We start from the raw sequence: 6,000 nt of genomic DNA, 5'->3' as shown, positions 1-6,000 counted from the left end.
TTTGCAAACTTTTGGCTATCTTTGATGCCCTGTTTGATCCTGTGATCCAGTGGCTTGAAAACTCATCAGGGGACACATTAAGTTACACAGCTGGCTATTTTTGGGTGATTTTAAATAAAATTAATTTTGATTACTATGACCATTTTAAGGCTATTAAAATACAGTAGCAAGGCTATATCAAGAGTTAATTTTCGGCTGAGTGAAAAAAATCCTTTAAAATTGCACCATTCATCAACCCAGGTAGCAGCTGTAAGAGATTAAAATGTTCATATTTAAGTTTTTGCCCCTTTGAGTCACATGAGGATTAGGCAGTTTTACCAATCTAATACATTAACAAATCTCACACTACTTACCAGAGCTTATAAAACTTTCGCCAGACCCATCCTAGAATATAGCTCATCTGTTTGGAACCCATACTGCATTTCTGACATTAATACCCTTGAAAATGTCCAGAAATACTTCACCAGAAGAGCTCTTTACTCCTCTATCCGAAACAGAACACCCTACGAAACTAGACTTACACAACCCTGGGTCTAGAAAGCTTAGAACTAAGACGCCTCAAACATGATCTAAGTATTGCCCACAAGATCATATGCTGCAACGTCCTGCCTGTCAAAGACTACTTCAGCTTCAACCACAACAACACAAGAGCCCACAACAGATACAAGCTTAATAATAACAGCTCCAAACTTGACTGTAAAAAATATGACTTTAGTAATCGAGTTGTTGAAGCGTGGAATTCACTACTGGACTCTGTAGTATCATCCCCTAACCCCCAACACTTTACCCTTAGACTATCCACGGTTGACCTCACCAAGTTCCTAAGAGGTCAGTAAGCGGCATACATAAGTGCACTAGAGTGCCTACCATCCTGTCCTATTGTCTCCTATATCTTCTCTTCTATACCTATATCTTTTTCCTGCTATTCTCTCATAGTTATATTTCACTCCTTTATTTTCTCCTCTATTCCCCCTTTAATACATTCTACCTGATTATATCCTCTATAACGCTCATTGTGTATTATTGTGTATTGGACAAAACAAACAAATAAATAAATAAAAAATGCATAAAACACGGTCCTGGATCTTTGGCTGGTGGCAAATGGAAAATAGTGTTTGTTCCTTGGTTCTGATAATTGAAAATATTTTTCTGAATTCTTGATAAAGCGAGCTACACCCCCTTGAATTTAGACTCCGGGTTAGTGAGAACGCTAATCGTTCCTTTAGTTGGTTTTACTTCAGTCAACTTGAAGATGCTGAGTGTTTGAAGGAACAAAAACTCAGAACAATATTGTACTCTGAACTTTTAGCTCCCGGGTCCACGCGGGAACGAGGCAGAGGCTTAACCAACCGAGTCGTGTCGAAGAAGGGGAGGCGGAAGAAAGGCTAATGAGGAGGGATGCCGTCCCTCGGTTAACTTTCGGGGCTCAATTCTGCAGGCCGTCCCAACTGCTACCGTCCCACCTTGTCAGTCAACCCTGGATAGTCGAGGGCGACTTCGTACCGGCCCTGAGGCGCCTGCGCAGTTGTCGTGATGTAGGCTGGGGCGGTTCCTCCCTGCCGGCTTTGCTCCGCGGTTCAGTTCTCCTCCCTGCAACCCCTCCGCGGAATCTCCCTCGTCACCGCCGCCTTCAGCCGGGCGAGAGGAGCGGAAGAGGCGCGCCTCCTCTTTTCCCTCCACGACGACAACAAGCAGCAGCAGCGACACCCTCCCGAGGCAGCGAGCGAGCTCTGGGTGAGGGGCGTCGGAGGCGAGGCTCCCTCTCCCGCCGGGGGCGCTGTCTTGGCCGGCGTGCCAAGTGGAGGTGGCGTGCTCAAGAGAGAAAAGGAGCGTTGTATGAGTGAGTAAGACCTGAAGTTGGACCCGCGGGCGAGCACATTGCGAGAATGCAAGAGAAAGGAGGTCCAGGTGCATAGGAGCCCCGTCTTGAAATTTCTTTGGCCTTGTAAATCAGTGTTTCTCAACCTTGGCAATTTGGACTTCAACTTCCAGAATTCTGGGAGTTAAAGTCTAAATATCTTCAAGTTGCCAAGGTTGGAAAACACTGTTGTAATTAAACTGCTGTCCCATCAAGCTGAAGGGTGGCCACCTTACGCGGCTCAAAGTGCGTGGGCTGCCGAAATCAACTTTTGGGGGGCTGCTTTAAGCTCGTGGCGTATATTTCCTAGAAACGAGAAACGAGAACTTGGCTAGGATGCTGCCGGTGATGTCTTTTCTTGCGGCTTAGCGAGTCCGCTCCAGAACGCGGTGGATGGGGAGCCGTGAGGAGGGAGGCATTTTATTTATTTATTTATTATTTATTTTTATATATTTGTTTGTTTTGTCCAATACACAATAATACACAATGAGGGTTATAGAGCAGTGTTTCCCAACCTTGACAACTTGAAGATATTTGGACTTCAACAACCAGAATTCCCCAGCCAGCAAATGCTGAAGCTGAAGTCCAGATATCTTGAAGTTGCCATGATTGGGAAACACTGTTATAGAGGATATAATCACGTAGAATGTATTAAAGGGGAAATGGAGGAGAAAATAAAGGAGTAAAATATAAGTATGAGAGAATAGCAGGAAAAGATGTAGGGATAGAAGAGAAGATATAGGAGATATAGGAGAGACAATAGGAGGGGACAGTAGGTACTCTGGTGCACTTATGTACGCCCCTTACTGACCTCTTAGGAACTTGGTGAGGTCAACCATGGATAGTCTAAGGGTAAAGTGTTGGGGGTTAGGGGATGATACTACAGAGTCCGGTAGTGAATTCCACACTTCGACAACTCGATTACTAAAGTCATATTTTTTACAGTCAAGTTTGGAGCAGTTAATATTAAGCTTGTATCTGTTGTGGGCTCTTGTGTTGTTGTGGTTGAAGCTGAAGTAGTCTTTGACAGGCAGGACGTTGCAGCATATGATCTTGTGGGCAATACTTGGATCATTTATGGCAGGGCAAGAATCGCAGCCTTCTTAAGGTGAAGTTGAGCGGTGCTCTCCAATGACATAGGAAATGCGTGATGAGAGGAAGGATGTGGTTCAGGCCTTTTCCCATGCAAAAAGCCGTGGGTTTTTTTTTTTTAAAAGAAGAAAGAAAGAAAATGCTTCTGGTAGAGAAATAGATTTCCTTTAGATATTATATTGCAATTCATTGTAAGGCTCCAAAGGTGGAAGTTAGAACTTTATATTGATAAAGTTCTAACAAATCTTGGGTATACTTAGTTGAACTGTGTAAAACTTCATTTACAGGGAGAGAAGTGAACATAAACAAATATAAACTGGATCTAAATGATCTAAAATATATGAGAAGTTAATTTTGCTTTGACTGAAATTTACATGCATGTTAGCCTTGAAATTATGATAGGAAAGTCGGACTCCAATAGCAGGATTTTGCCAGTATTTCAGAGTGGACTGCGTTCTGTGAATTAATATATTTTAAAATATGAATAAACAGTTGTCACCTATATTTGTATAATTGCATTTAAATAATTGTTTTCTCCCCCCTGTAGTCCTAATTATCCTCTGCAATCTGTGTCTCTTGTTGGGTTGCAGGACCGAACCAGACTATTATATAGGTGCAGATGACAGACTCAATATTCTGTCATCTGCACCTCTATAACTGGTTTGGTTCTGCAACCCAAAAAGACAGGCACAGACTTCAAAGGATAATCAGCACTGCAGAAAAAACAATTTCTGCCAACTTGCCTTCCATTGCACAACTCAAAAAGAGGGTGGTAAAAATTTTGGCGGACCCCCGTATCCTGGACATAAATTGTTTCAACTCCTACCCTGAAAACATCGCTATAGAGCACTGCACACTAAGACAACTGGACGCAAGAACAGTTTCCCCCCGAACACCATCACTCTGCTAAACAAATAATTCCGTCACCACTGTCAAACTATTAACTAAGGCTGCATTACTATTACTATTACGTAGTCTTCTCATAGTTTCTATCATCCATCTCCTCCCACTTATGACTGTATGGCTGTAACTTGTTGCTTGTATCCTTACAATTTATATTAATATTGATTGTTTCCTGATAGTTTATTTGTACCCTATGACAATCATTGTATCTCATGATTCTTGACAAATATATCTTTTTTTATGTTCACTGAGAACATATGCACCAATAACAAATTCCTTGCGTGTCTAGTCACACTTGGCCAATAAAGAATTCTGTTCTGTTCTGTTCTATTCTATTGGCAACTCTTATTAACATGCTATAGAATTGGTCAAGATTTTTATAAAGACTCATTTCACAGGTTACACGTTGATTTATCGAATTAACCTAATTGCCTGAGTTTCCATAATAAAGTAAACCATAATTGGCTAACATACATGTGAACTCAGCAAAATAATCTCTTATTGTGATAAAATATATATGTCATGAAAATAATCCTAAGAAATATATTTGAAGCAGGCATTTGAAAAATGAATCTATAGACGTATTCATACTGTAGATATTTTATGATGAAGAGATAGCCAGTTTGGTGTAGTGGTTAAGAGACTGGCCTAGAAACCAGGAGATAGAATACTAGGCTTCCCTTAGGCATGAAAGCTAGCCCAGTGATTCTGAACCCTCCCAGCCCACCTCACAAGATTGTGGTGGGGAAAATACACAATAATATTAAGTACATTCATTCCCTTAAGTTAAGTGTGTGTGTCTATATACAAAAATCTAATAATTTAATAGGAACCTACATCCCTAATGATTTGGTTCTGAAGAACATTTATTGAAGCAAGTTTTCTAATCTAACTAGAATTTCATGGAGTTACATTCCTAACACATTTAAAGCTGCCACATTATAGAAGGCTATATTTAAACATCTTGTTGAACTGATAAAAATAAATAATTATACTGTAGTGCAAATCTCTCTGTGTTATGAATTTGAAAATATACTGGAGCAGTTTTCCCACTACAAATAAAGTATCTTGTATTTGAATGTAATGGAATGCTTAAATGCTAATAAAGCCTTAATTGAATGTGCGTGTTGAACATTAGAATGCATGCTTCAAATGGAAGATTCATGCTTTTCCTTGATTCTTGTAGTAAATGATTTCTAATTTTAGGCCTGGAAATATTCCATTTAAGACCTTCAAGAACCATATGAGGATAGGTAGCATTGAACTGACTGTCTCAAATGTTCATTCAGTGTAATATATACATTTATATCTTCTGCCCGAAGTGTTCAACTTCATTTGGTACATACTGAAATGGGGCATGCTGTCAGTGTTTGAAGTTAATTTTTAATGTTAACTTTAAACAAATGTACCACTACTAACATTTATAAATAAGGTTTAAAATATGTAGCAGGTTTGTAGTTCATAATATATAACAATTTATTACTGGTGACGTGGATCAAGAATAAGACATGGCATGTCCTATGATAGTTTAAAGTTCAGTGTGTACTGTGTTGTTTCTAATCTGTAGCAGCCTATTTCTTAGAATAACCTTTGCCATTTGTAATAGCAATCACTCTCCACATTTACGGCTTTTAAAATATTGCATAAGACCTAAAATTTATTTTAAAAACATTTCATGTTGTTACTTCACTGATTTCTAATTCTCTAATAATTCATAACAGATTATCAAAACAGATCAGTTTCAATGGGAAAATAAAAATATCTGAATTGATTTTAAATATTTTTTAAAAAATCAAACACCTCTGTTGTTGAGAGTCTATTAGAGATATTTTAGCATAGAGGAAAATACCTTAATGCTCTAAAATCCTGAACAGTGATACATTTTATTATTGGAAAGAAATACTTGTAATTATCCCATAATAATAATTATGTTCATCACCTTAAATTATATATAAATGTTAGAATATAAGAAGAAGCAGAAAAAATGGTTTATATACTCAACTGGTGCAAAAAGATAACAGATTGGTTATATAAATAATGACATAATACAGTCACCAAAATGATTCACTAGAACATTTGTAAAAATATCACATATTTTTGAAAAGATAGCCGAAAATTAGTAGGTTTAAATATTGTGGTATTTCTGA

The 6,000-nt window shown here is 38.5% G+C and overlaps 1 protein-coding gene across 2 annotated transcripts in view; it reads left to right on the top strand.

Moving 5' to 3' along the window:
• The first annotated feature begins 1,512 nt into the window (after window positions 1-1,512).
• The window catches only part of RABGAP1L (RAB GTPase activating protein 1 like), a 224,733-nt gene continuing 220,245 nt past the window's right edge, over window positions 1,513-6,000 (top strand). The window contains exon 1 of one of the 2 annotated variants that reach the window (XM_070746727.1): window positions 1,513-1,840. The gene's annotated coding sequence lies outside the window, so the exon portion shown is untranslated. The remainder of the gene's footprint in view (window positions 1,841-6,000) is intronic. The other variant, XM_070746732.1, reaches the window with a different exon arrangement.

Source organism: Erythrolamprus reginae, chromosome 3 (genome assembly GCF_031021105.1).
Source record: "Erythrolamprus reginae isolate rEryReg1 chromosome 3, rEryReg1.hap1, whole genome shotgun sequence".
NCBI classification, from domain to species: domain Eukaryota; kingdom Metazoa; phylum Chordata; class Lepidosauria; order Squamata; family Dipsadidae; genus Erythrolamprus; species Erythrolamprus reginae.
The sequence above is the reverse complement of the archived record's forward strand: the minus strand, read 5'-3'. Positions and strand labels throughout refer to the sequence as shown.